Source organism: Microtus oregoni, unplaced genomic scaffold, assembly GCF_018167655.1.
Source record: "Microtus oregoni isolate MIOR12 unplaced genomic scaffold, Mior012 000019F_ref0000042, whole genome shotgun sequence".
NCBI lineage: Eukaryota > Metazoa > Chordata > Mammalia > Rodentia > Cricetidae > Microtus > Microtus oregoni.
In genome coordinates this window covers 3079544-3093284 of record NW_024543078.1, presented here as the reverse complement: position 1 = coordinate 3093284, position 13741 = coordinate 3079544, and positions in this window count along the sequence as shown.

The following is a 13741-nucleotide window of genomic DNA, read 5'->3' as shown; positions in this document are numbered from 1 at the left end:
ATTCCAGTCTTGGGGTGGGGTGAGAGCTGGAGCGGGTTCTTCAGAGCCTAGTGCAGGCTGCAGAGAGATTCTGGGCATGCCTTTGATGTGGCTCCCAAAGACGCAAATTATTCGGATTCTCGTTGACTTCGTTTTCTGCTAAAAAAAAGAAGGAAGAGGAGGAAGAAGGAAGAAGAAGAAGAAGAAGAAGAAGAAGAAGAAGAAGAAGAAGAAGAAGAAAAAGAAGAAAAAAGCCCAGGAAAGGGGAAAAGTTTCTCCCTCCACAGAGGTGAGCCGAGCACCCTGCCTCCTTTCTCTGTGGTCCTGAGCGCCGAGTAGGAGGAGGGTGGGTCTGGCAGCCACGCTGGTTTCTTGCAGGCCTGGCCAGGGGCCCAACAGCCTTAGAGCCCTAACGCGGGCCTGGTGCCAGAGGATTCCAGCCTGGATTAGGGGCGGCTGCCGATTTCCACGGAGGCCCCTCCAGGAGAGGTCTTTAAGGCCCCAGTCAGCCTGCAGAAGGCCCAGAATCACTAATCAGGACCATCCCGCGGATTTAGAAGAAGCCTCCCAGCAAGCTGAGGATTTGAGCCCTCTGGGACTCCCATCAGGTCCTGACTGCACCATTCGAGGCCAAGGTTGACTGCCAGTCTTTGTTCTCTTGGTGGCTGGTGCCAAGCATGGGCCCCACCCTCGGAAGCCAACCTGTATCGGTGGATGTGCTGGGGTGGAGACTGCCGGTCTCCAAGAACAGGTCTACACTGGCTAAGTCTATTAAAAGCCACTTTGGGCCGGGCGGTGGTGGCGCACGCCTTTAATCCCAGCACTAGGGAGGCAGAGGCAGGTGGATCTCTGTGAGTTCGAGGCCAGCCTGGTCTACAAGAGCTAGTGCCAGGACAGGCTCCAAAGCTATAGAGAAACCCTGTCTCAGAAAAACTAAAAAAAAAAAAAGCCGCTTTGGAGCCTGGACTCTTTAAATGGCCTTTTTTTTTTTTTTTTTTTTGGTTTTTTCGAGACAGGGTTTCTCTGTGGTTTTGGAGCCTCTCCTGGAACTAGCTCTTGTAGACCAGGCTGGTCTCGAACTCACAGTGATCCGCCTGCCTCTGCCTCCCGAGTGCTTTAAATGGCCTTTTTTGTCTTCCTGTCTGGTTTCTAGTCAGACCTCCAACACTCGACTGAGATTCCCTAACCTGCCTGACTCCCTCTTTGAAGCTCTGCCTCAGGGCCTTTGCACAACATTTCTCTGGGGCATCCGACTCCCTCCCTTAATCTTTCCTCAGAGCCTTCTCCCAGTATACAGAAAAACTGTGTCCCCCCATCTCTGAAACAGGCAGAACCCCCATGCAGAGAGCGAGCCACAAAGCCAGGAGGAAAAGCCTATGTGTGAAGTGCAGGTCTTCCATAACTGTCTACAGTGGCCAGGAGAGTGGAGGGAGAGCTGACTGACCCCAAGTAGTGGGCTGCAGAGCAGAGAGGAACAGGGCCACAGCTCAGCAGGAACCCTTACCAAGCTAGGAATAAAGTGAGGGTCCCTGGGAGACAACAGGAGAATTGGGAGTTCAAGAGCAGCATGTCGTACAGAGAGTTCTTTGTTGTTGTTGTTTTTATTTTGTTTTGGTTTTTGATTTTCTTTTTTCTTTTCTTTTTTGGATTTTTCGAGACAGAGTTTCCCCGTAGCTTTTTGGTTCCTGTCCTGGAACTAGCTCTTGTAGACCAGGCTGGCCTTGAACTCACAGAGATCCGCCTACCTCTGCCTCCCGAGTGCTGGGATTAAAGGCCTGCGCCACCACCGCCCGGCTGATTTTGTTTTTTCTTTGTAACCCTGCCTGTCCCGGAACTCACTCTATAGACCAGGCTGGCCTCAAACTCACAGATCCAGACCTGCCTGTCTCTGCCTCCCAAGTGCTGAGATTAAAGGTGTGTGCCACTGTGCCCAGCTTGGATTGTTTTGAGACAAGATCTCAACTCTGTGACCCTGGTTGTCCTAGAATTTATTAATCCTAGGCTAGCCTCAAGTCTTCAGTGATCCTCTTTCTGAGTCAGGGAATGACAGGTCTAGACTGGTACACGCAGCCAGAGTGAGTTCAAGACGAGGTTGGGCCGGGCAGTGGTGGGGCCAGGCAGTTGTGGCGCACGCTTTTAATCCCAGCAGAGGCAGGCAGATCTCTGTGAGTTCAAGGGCAGCCTGGTCTACTGCGAGAGTTAATTAGGACTGTTATACAGGGAAACCCTGTCTCAAAAAAACAAACAAACAAAAGACCAGGTTGGGCAACTTAGTCTAGAGGGAAGGAGACCTGACTCAGAGGTGGATTACCCCTCCCCCTCCCCCCCCCCCCCCCCCCCCCCCGCCTAGAATCCCCCAGTAAGGGGCTGCTGGGGAGTGGTCAGGATGGTACCCCACCTAGAATCAGTCCCCCAGTAGTTGTGGTGGGGCTCGAGGCATGGCTCAGCAGTAGGATTTTAGCCTAGCACGCAGGAGGTCCTGGGTTTCATTACCATTGCCGCCAAAGCATTTTTAAAAAATTGATTAATAGTTTTGTATTTACTTTTGTAAGCCAGTTCCCCACGCTGGGCTGCGTCTAACGACACAGATATAAGCCCTGCATCTGGAGTCCAGAAGTCTGAGACCCAGCTCTGCACAGGAAGTCTCTTTCCTGCCTCTCCCAGACTCGGGAGTTCCAGTGTCTGGGGCTTGTGATGGAGTTTCATCGTCCCTGTATGTGCCTGTTCTCGTGAGGGCCAGCCATGATAATCTAAGCCTTTACTTCCTCCAACCATCATCACCCGGGACTCTGGCCATCCGTGAACTTCAGTGGAGGCTGGCGTCTCAGTTGTTCACCCTGAGACAATGCGGGGCTGCAGGAGAAACCACAGGCTGAGATCACCAACCCTTAACCAAGAGCAGACCATTCAAGGAAATTCCTGGCGTTCCAAGCACTGTAGATAGAAACACCTGCCAGCTCACAGTCACCAGGACACCCCAGACAAATGTCAGCCAATCAGAGGTCCTAAAACCTCAGAAACCCCTCACCCCCACCTTTACTACTATAAAACCCTATTCTAATTGAGTTCGGGGCTCTCCGGATATTCCAATATGTTAGACATGCAGAGAGACCGAGTTTGCAAACTTGACTAAAATAAAGGCTCTTGGCTTTTACATACGGGACTCGGTCTCCTTTGTTGACTTTTGTGGGGACCCACGGATTTGGGCGTAACATTCTCATACTGCTTCCTAAGTCTCCTTTTCTGAGCCCTGCCTGTCTAATCTCAGATTGTCTCAGGACCCCGAATTGTATCTGGAGAGTCTGCGGTGCTGGGTAGGGAACTAGGGACCCCACCCCACCAGACCAGTGTTCACACTGATCTATAGCCCAAGCCCCGTGCCACAGCCATGGCTCTGGGGATCAGCACTGGATATATCTTTGTGGAGGCCACCACCTCTGGTCATGAAAAGCCATTGCAAGCTGTTAAAGGTTGTGACTGGCCTTTCATCCCTGCAAAAGAACCTGGCTTTGGGAGCCTCCACCCCAGGCCACCGGAATCTTAGATGTCCTCCTCAGGGTAGACTGACCTTGGGGGAACCATGGCTTAGTGATCGGCCATTTTACAATTTCTCTGTCCCTGTGCAGAACACCTGCTAGGAAAGATGCCCTGGGCTTCTATATTATTTATCCCACATGGCAGGCCTGACTTTGTCCCCTGCCTGCCCAGCGCCCACCCAAGCCTCACCAGCTGCTGTCTTCATGAATGATTGAGATGAGGAGAGACAGGCTCACCTGGCCTTTGTCTGAGAGGCACACTGGCCTGCTTGTTACAAGAAAGATGATACTCCCGTGCAGGAGGAGATAGGCCAGGGCGAGGGGCCTCAGAGCTGGCCAAGTGAAACTCTCAGAAGAACACAAGTAAGACAGGGATACCTCGTTTACTCCCTACTAAGGGAAACAAGGCCACCGAAGGACATGTTTATGGTTGGGATTTCTTGTTTCCTATTTGTTTGCCTTGCTGGGGATGGAGCCCAGGGCTCCAAACCTGCTAGCCAAGGGCTGTGTGCCTGAGCTACACCCCTGCCCGTCACTGGGGGTTTCTGTATGAGAACCTTGAAGACTGAAACCCTCCTGTCTCAGCCTCTCAGACACCTGAGGTCTGGACACCACACCCAGCCGCTGGTGTGTGAATTAAAAGTATCTCTTTTCTTTATAAGTACAATTTGTTTAGGCAGGTATGGTGACATGGATCTCTGTGACGTCAAGGCTAGCCTGATCTACATGGGGATTTCCAGGCCAGCCAAGGACTACTTAGACTCTCAAAAAATTTTTAATTATATTTACATGGGTCTTTCACCCATATAGATGTCTGTGTACCATGTGGTGTGTCTATTGCCAGAGGAGGCCAGAAGGGAACGTTGGGTCCCCAGGACTGGAGTTATAGGTGGTTTGAGCCACTATGTGGGTTCTCTGCAAGAGAAAACAATATTCTAACCACTAAGCAATCTCTCCAGCACTGCAAATAGTTTTTTTTTTTTTTTTGCTTTTTCGAGACAGGGTTTCTCTGTGGCTTTGGAGCCTACCCTGGAACTAGCTCTGTAGACCAGGCTGGTCTCGAACTCACAGAGATCCGCCTGCCTCTGCCTCCCAAGTGCTGGGATTAAAGGCGTGCGCCACCATCGCCCGGCTGCAAATAGTTTTTTTTTTTTTTTTTTTGGTTTTTCGAGACAGGGTTTCTCTGTGGTTTTGGAGCCTGTCCTGGAACTAGCTCTTGTAGACCAGGCTGGTCTCGAACTCACAGAGATCCGCCTGCCTCTGCCTCCCGAGTGCTGGGATTAAAGGCGTGCGCCACCACCGCCCGGCTCGCAAATAGTTTTTAATCTAATTGTTACCTTGATAAAAATCAATAAAGCAGGCTACTATCAGGAATCCATGCCCCATTTTTCAGATTTCCTTTTTTTTTTTTTTTTTTTTTTTTCTGAGAGGTTTCTGTGTGTATTCCTGGTTGCCCTGGAACTCACTCTGTAGACTAGGCCTCGAACTCAGAGATCCACCTTTCTCTGCTTGCAGAGTGCTGGATTAAAAGTGTACACCAGTCGGTTGTGGGGAGGAGGCAGAAATCCTTAATAAATAAATAAATAAATAAATAAATAAAAGTGTACACCACCACCGCTGGCTATTTCCCAGATTTCTTTTTTTTTAATTTTTGTTTTTTCGAGACTAGGTTTCTCCTGCCTCTGCCTCCTATTTCCCAGATTTCTACTGGATTGGACAGTTTAGCACAGGGTCAGGCAGTCTGGTCTGGGGAGAACCACTAAAGGGAAGTTTCAGGGCTTTTAACCTTCCAACCTCAGGGCTCCAGGGAGACCCAGTGAGAAAGAGAAGGTGCTGGTGACCAAGGTTTCAAGTGGTGAAGGGAGGGACCCTGCTCCCACAGGCTGACCCTGCCCACCACTGGTCCACAGAGAACATTTAGGAAGTGGGAAGGGGCTTCTCAGAACTTCTTCCTCTGTACCTCTGCGACAGCTGTCTACCAGGGACGACAGACAGCCCTTTCCTAGCGGGGCGGCAGTGGCGCACACCTTTAATCCCAGCACTCGGGAGGCAGAGGCAGGCGGATCTCTGTGAGTTTGAGGCCAGCCTGGTCTACAAGAGCTAGTTCCAGGACCAGGACAGGCTCCAAAGCTACAGAGAAACCCAGTCTCAAAAGAAAGAAAGAAAGAAAGAAAGAAAGACCTTCCCTAATTGTCCACGACCTTGAAGGAAACTCCCTAAACCTTTAGAATTCTCCACCCTCGCGTCACCCACCCTACCTCCACCCCTGATTTACAACAGCGCATTTGCTACCCCACCCCCAAGGCCAGCAGGAAAGGCTACCCAACCTTGCCCCTCCCTATAAGATCCCAGATAGTGTTTCCCAGACTCTAGAACCACGGCCATCCATCCAAGCAGGAGGAAACTGGCCAACTTCACACAGGGACTTTCAGAAACTGCGGGGAACCCTCTGGCACCTTGGCCATCCCTGGCACGCAGAATCAGCAGCAGCTGTGGTGGTCGCTGGTAACTGGGCACATGTGGCCCTGGGGATGGAGGGTGGACACAGAGCTCAGCCCTTCCTCAGGAGAGCTCTGACACCACAGCTCTGAGGGGCCTTGAGGACACTGTGCTGAGTGAGACCCACACAAAAGACCACACAGAGTGGGGCTCCGACAGGGATCCAGAGAAAGGAAGTGGGTTCCCTGACTCTGGGCTGGGTGGGTGACCGCACGGCAACCGTTTCCTCTGCAGGATGAATGCTCTGTGCCCGTGATGGCGATCCCAGCACTGGTCTCTGTCCCTCTCAGCCAACCTCAGTTCCCAAGAAGAGAATATCCTAATCTCTTGCAGATTGTTTACAACCATTTAGGTGGCAGAATAGGCAAAATTGCTTGCAGCCCAAGCCTGATGACCTGAGTCTGACCCAGGAATTCAGGTGAAGATGGCACTCACTCCTGCATCCTCTGAGCACCGTGTAAGCACTTTGGCTTGTCACCGGCACCCGCACTCACACACACACAACACACAACAACAACAACAAATCTCCCCAGGCCATTGGAAAAAATGCTTTTGGATTTTTGTTCTTTGTTTTTTTATTTATTTTGGGGTAGGGTTGTATGCCATGAGTATGTGGAGGGTCACAGGACAACTTGGCAAGAGCCTTTACTCACTGAGACACCTTGCTTTGCCTGGACGAGTCTGGTTTGGTCTGTCCACATCCCTGACAACCAGAGACCAGAGAATGGGTCATTCTGTGGGAAACAGGGTCTCAGCAAATGTACGTGGAGGCCATGAATGTTGAGACTAAAGGGTTCACAGAAGAGGGACGTTTAGGACTGGGGCTCAGTTTAGAGAATGCTCACCTGCCATACAGGGAGCCCTGGGGGCCTGGTGGTACAACCAGTCATTCTAAACCTGGGGAGGTGGAGACAGGAGGATCAGGAGTTCAAAGTTATTCTTGGCTACATTTAAGGACAACCTGGGCTACACAAGACTCTGACATTCTGACGAGAGAGAGAGAGAGAGAGAGAGAGAGAGAGAGAGAGAGAGAGAGAACAGGCGCACACACAGACTGCCTGGCTGAGCGGGCTACACAAGACTCTGCCTCTCCCATCCTAGCAGTCTCTACTATGTGAGCCACACTAAGTCTGTTTTCCTGAGCTGCCCAGATTGTTCAGGTCACCGCAGTGCAGACTGTTGAGCATCCAGGACAGTGGGTGGAGCGGGGCCAAGCATGCCTGGGTCTCCGTGCAGCCATGGAGACGGGGATAGCAACGGCCCTGTCTGCAGGCTTCCCTCTAAGGCCTTGCAAAATTTATTAAAAGGGAGATGTCTAGATAAGACGGTGAACCTGAGCCAGGCTGGAAATGATCCAGCTGCCACTTTCTCGCCTCCTGGTTTCAGGGTCAAAGGTAGAGAATATCAAGGGACCTGGAGAGCCCTCCAGCTGATAGTTCCAGGATGAATTTTTGGGGTTCATACCCCCCGTGTGAGCCTCTGTGGCTTCTAGACCTTAACTTTTATAATCAACAGGTGTAAAGGACATGATTTTGTTTTTGTTTTGAAATAGGGTCCTCAATAGTCCAGGCTGACCTCAAACTCACTACTTCGTCCAGGATGACCTTGAACTCCTGACCCTCCTGCCTTCACACCCTAGGTTCCTGGGTGTTGGGTAAGCTACACAAGAGCAGGTTTACACAGTGCTGGGGACGGACCTCAGGGCTTCATGAATGAAGCTCTCAACCACCGAGCCATCCCCAGTCCTAGCCGAGGACAACAATTTCTTTATATATACAATTTATTTTTATTTTATGTGCATTGGTGTTTTGCCTGCACGTATGTCTGTGTGAGAGTGTCAGATCTTGGAATTACAGACAGTTGTGACCTGCCATGTGGGTGCTGGGAATTGAACCCAGGTCCTCTAGGAGAGCAGTCAGTGCTCTAACCACTGAGCAATCTCCAGCCCCACAAATAGTTTTTGTTGTTTGTTTTCTCTAAGACATCTTCTTAATGTAAAAAGAATAAAAGCAAAGTACTGAGGATGAATCTTCCTTAGGAAGGCCTAGGTTTCATCTCTGGCACCAAAACACAGGAAAGAGAGACAAAGTAACGTGTGTGTAGGCCAACAATCCCAGCACTGGGGGAACGCTTCTGTCCAGAGGCAGCTAGCCCCAGGGGTAGCAGTAGGGCTACATAGAGAGACCTTGTCTCCAAAAAGAAAAAAAAAAATCCAGAAAATGACCCGGCCCTGTATCTACACCACCAGGGGGAGACCCTGCATAGTAGTGCACCTCAAATTACAGGGCTTCCGGGTGGCGGTGCACCCCTTTATCCCAGCACTCAGGAGGCTGTGAGTGCTCTGTGAGTCTGAGGCCAGCCTGGTCTACAGAGCAAGTTGCAGACAGGCTCCTCTGTAGCTACTGGGAAACACTGTCTCCCAAAACCAAACCAAACCAAACCAAAAACTACAGTGTTAGTGCTGGTAGTACTGGGAGGTGGTGCAGAGACAGGTGGCTATCTGAGTTCAAGGCCAGTCAGGGCTACACCACAAAGAAAACTTGTAAGAAAGAAAGAAAGAAAGAAAGAAAGAAAGAAAGAGAGAGGCCGGGCGATGGTGGCGCACGCCTTTAATCCCAGCACTCGGGAGGCAGAGGCAGGCGGATCTCTGTGAGTTCGAGACCAGCCTGGTCTACAGAGCTAGTTCCAGGACAGGCTCCAAAGCCGCAGAGAAACCCTGTCTCGAAAACCCAAAAAAAAAAAAAAAAAAAAAAAAAAAAAACCAAAAAAGAGAGAGAGAGAAAGAAAGAAAGAAAGAAAGAAAAAAAAAAGAAACCCAACATAAAACAAACCCGCAGTGCCAGCAGGTGGGGCGTGTGGGGTGTCTGCCAGCCCAGTACTGGGAAAGGAAGATCAGCCTACACAGGGAGACCCTATCTCTGAAAAACTAAGGCAGGCAGAGCCGAACTGTTCCCTGCAACTGGCTTCCCACTTGCCGTGGACTTGGAAAGCCATTGTCCTTGAAGGTGCGGGTGGGTCCCCTGGGGCTCTAGGGCCAGAAAGTCATCAAGGCAGCCCTGCTGCTGGCTTCCCCGACCCTACACTGGCCATCCCCTCCCTAGGGCTTTATCAGGGGTAATGCAGGAAACTGGAGATGGGGATCACAGGGTGTGGGTGATCAATGATTCATAACGGGTAACCAACACTTGATCTTGGTCTCAGCGGTGGCTCAGGTGGCTGCAGTGCCTTCTGCCTCGTGAGGGACACCGCACAGCCAGTCCGGGACACAACCCTTGTGTAACCAATCAGAACTGCTTGGTGAGCGTCCTATGGCCTCACATGGAGAAGAAAAACCATTATGACGAGTCGGCACTTTCTTTCTTTTTCATGTTTTGGACAGTGTGTTATGTAGCCCAGGCTGGCCTTAAACTTACTACAGGGCAAGGGATAACCTTGAACTCTTAACTCTCCTACCTCCTCCTCCAGAGTGCTGGGCAACAGGTTTAGCTGGCAGGCCAGGTTTTTATTCTTTTCTTTCAAAGGACGTTTTATCTATCTATCTATCTATCTATCTATCTATCTATCTATCTAGTTAGTTTTTCGAGACAGGGTTTCTCTGTGTAACAGCCCTAGCTGTCCTGGAACTCACTCTGTGGACCAGGTTGGGATCAAAGACATGCATGTGCCACTACCGCCAGGCCAAAGGATGTTTTTAAATTTGCAATGGTCCCTGTTTACTGTAATGAGTGTCGTTCCCTGGACCCCCAGATGGGGTTTCTCTGTAACCCTTGGCTGTGCTGGAACTCACTCTGGAGCCCAGGCTGCCTGGGATTAAAGACGTGCACTGTTGGACTCGAGCGTCCAAACACTGAGAAGGAGTCACCCCCAGAGACCATCTCACATACCACAGCCGATGTAAAAGCATGAGGATTTTATTAATTCTGTCATGACAGGGTCCCCCAGCATTCGGGAAGCCGAGGGACCTCAAATAGCTGGTACAGTCTACTTTTAAAGGGGCCACAGAAGCAAGGGAGGTTGTTCTTTGACTATTCTGATTGGCTTATTTGAAAGGGCTATTACCAATAATTGACTGGAGAGCTGTTGCCAGATCAGATGAGGTAAGAGGTCATTTTGATCCCGTTTCCCAGGGGACCGAACCAAAGCATACATATATGGGTAATTGTTCAGGAACTGAGTACGTGCGAGTGTAGCTGTTAGGTCCTTGGTTCCCAGGGGAGGAGGGGAAGCACTATGGCACAGAGGCTGAGAGGATTCAGAATTGTCAAAAATGGCTTCAGGATTGTCTTAAAGTCTTACAGCACTACCACACCAAGAGAGTCTTCTTAGACGAGGGTTGCCTCTCCTGTGGAGTGACCCTTACAATTAGACAGATGTTGGTTGCCATAGACACCTAAGTACCGCTTACTGCAGAACCTTTAAGGATATCATGCCATGTTAGTCACCATGGTTCATACGTGTCTCAGCCAGGTGGACTGTCTAATTACTTCCTGAACTTGGCAACTGCCGTAGCATTTTCTCGAACTGTGGAAGCTAGACTGTAGGAAAGGAGCCTCCAGGGTGGATCCGGTTCAAACCACCTGAGTCCTCAGTCCTAAAGTGGAGTGTCTTCAGCGACATTTACTTTCAACCTACGGCCCCAGTCAGAGAACGCATGCGCGCTGGAGGTGAACCAGGAGGAAAGAAACCCTCATGCTCCGTTGTCGGGATTGCAAACTGGTGTTAGAGCTGTGACAGAAATCAGTGCAGAGATTTCGTCCAGAGACGAATCTCCCACACGCCCCAGCCATACCGCTCCTTGGCATCCGGATGCCCAAAAGACTCAACGCCCTACCCCACAGGTTCAGTCATTATTGCTGCTATGTTCACAATGACTAAGAAAAGGAAAACCTAAATGTTCTCCAACTGGCGAAATGCTAATGAAAACATGGTGCCTATACACTCCGGGGTTCTGTTCAGCCGGAATGAAAAACAGGAAACGCACAGGAAAATGGACGGAAAGCGAAAGCATCACACTGAGTGAGGTCACCCAGACCCTGAAAGACAAGCATCCAAATCTTCGGATGTGAGTGCACAGCCTGTAGTAACCGCAGAAACTGGAAAAGGGTGACCAGGACCATGAGTGGGGGCACGGGGGTCTTGGGATGGGAGTAGGAACAGCGGGATTCAGGTGACATGAAACGGGAGAAATGGGGAACAAAATAATGGGGAGAGGGCTCCAACAGGGAGGATGGACAAAGGTCTGTGTAGGAGTGTAAGGGATGAAGGAAACACAGCACCAAGGTTGTTGTTTATAAAGACTCAATGAGCCGGCAGTGGTGGCGCACACCTTTAATCCCAGCACTCGGGAGGCAGGCGGATCTCTGTGAGTTCCAGGCCAGCTTGGTCTACAGAGCTAGTTCCAGGACAGGCTCCAAAGCTACAGAGAAACCCTGTCTCGAAAAACAACAACAGCAACAACAAAAAAGACTCAATTAATTGCATTTTTTTTTTACTTTTGAAAGACCCCCGGTGTGGGGAGACTCTCACTCAAGTCTCAGGATAACACGACCCCCACCCCCAGTAACTCACGAGAGACCGTCCTTGCTGCAATCACACGAAGTTTATTTGACAGAACAGGAACCAGTGCACTGGGGCCGAGACTCATAACCCACGCAGGGGAGGAGTTCGACCCCAGTAACTGGGAGAAGGGGTTTTTAAAGGAAGAAACCACAGCGCAGTAATCCAAAGCGGTAGGGAGGACGTCATAGAAAATTCCGAAAATACCAGTGATGATCACAAGGGGGCAACTCCCTGTTTCTCAAGATTATTCTCAAGATTACAATCTAACTTCAAGATTACAATCTAACTTTATCTTCAGCTATTTTGTGGCTATTCCCATATTTCTGAATCTTCTCTCCCTGCTTAGATTTTTGGCTCTATTTTTTCCTGCTAGGGGGGTCTGGATTTATCCAGGTCTTTCACTTTTACCCAAAATTAAATACAATACATACACATATATCTTATTATACACAGTACATACATATATATCTTATTATACACAATACATACACATATATCTTATTATACACAATACATACACATATATCTTATTATACACAATACATGCATATCTTATTATACACAATACATACATATCTTATTATACACAATACATACATATATATCATTTTTATATTTGTCATATTATTTTTTATTATTATTATGTATATATTGTTCTGCCTGTATTTCTGCCTGCAGAAGAGGGCACAAGACCTCATTACAGATGGTTGTGAACCCCCATGTGGTTGCTGGGAATTGAACTCAGGACCTCTGGAAGAACAGTCAGTGTTCTTAACCTCTGAGTCATCTTTCCAGCCCCATACATATATATCTTAAAGGAACTTATGCCCCTTGGGTTGACAATTTAGATTATTGTGTTGAATAGATCCACACTGGGGCTGAGGTGACACTGGCTGTGACTCCAGAGGTCGCAGTTCGAGGCCCAGCACCAGCTGGTGACTCACAACCGGCTGTAAGTAGAGTCTGGCCTCTGTGGTACCAGTGTACAGACATATTTGCAGGAAAACATCCATGCACATAAAATAAAAATATAAGAGATCTGGGTTGAGACTCACTCTGCCTGCTACCCCAACTTCTCTGTGGCCCCAAGAGGGTTAAAATTCCTAGACTTTATCCTGGAGGATTCTAGAATTGGTCGGTCGGTCAGGCAACCACAGGCCCCAGAGTCCCTTACTGCCGTGTTTTCTAAGTGGCTCTTCTAAATCCAGATAAAATAGTCCCCTTGTTAGAAAAACAATCACAGGAGAAGCTTCATAACACCCACAACACAACGGGTGTCTAAAACGTTTTTTGTGGCTTTTAGACATTGTGTGGAATTCAGAGAGGCATTAGGAAAAGGTGGAGGAAAAATGTATTTTAATTTTCATTACTGCTCCAAAGCCACAGAGAAACCCTGTCTCGAAAAACCAAAAAAAAAAAAAAAAAATTTTTCATTACTGGGGTTTGATACTCCCAAAATATACCTCAATCTTGGAATACTTTTTATTTGGGAGACAGAGTTTGAGGAGTCTCAAGTATCCCAGGATATCCTCTGGCCTCTACTTCCTGAGTTCTGGAATGACAGGTGTACATCAACAATGTTTTGAGAAAAGGTCTTCTGTAGCTCAGTTGGCATTAAAATTTCAGCAATCTGCGGGGTGGTGGTGGCACACACCTTTAATCCCAGCACTCGGGAGGCAGAGGCAGGCAGATCTCTGTGAGTTTGAGGCCAGCCTGGTCTCCAAGAGCTAGTTCCAGGACAGGCTCCAAAGCCACAGAGAAACCCTGTCTCGGAAAACCAAAAAAAAAAAAAAAAAAGAAAGAAAGAAAAAGAAAGAAAAAAGGAAAAAAAAAAGAAAAAGGAAAGGAACTGTTTTTCAAATGACTCTGTAGAGCTTTCCCTGAGGAAAAACACTATATCCAGTACTCCAGGTCCAGAGCCCAAATCTCCCTGCAGGAGCAGCCGCCCAGCTTTAAGAAACAAAGGTTTCCCGGGATCTAAACCTGTTCTTTGGTGTGTGTGTGTGTGTGTGTGTGTGTGTGTGACCTGTTCTTTGGTGTGTGTGTGTGTGTGACCTGTTCTTTGGTGTGTATGTGTGTGTGTGTGACCTGTTCTTTGGTGTGTGTGTGTGTCCTGTTCTTTGGTGTGTGTGTGTGTGTGTGTGACCTGTTCTTTGGTGTGTGTATGT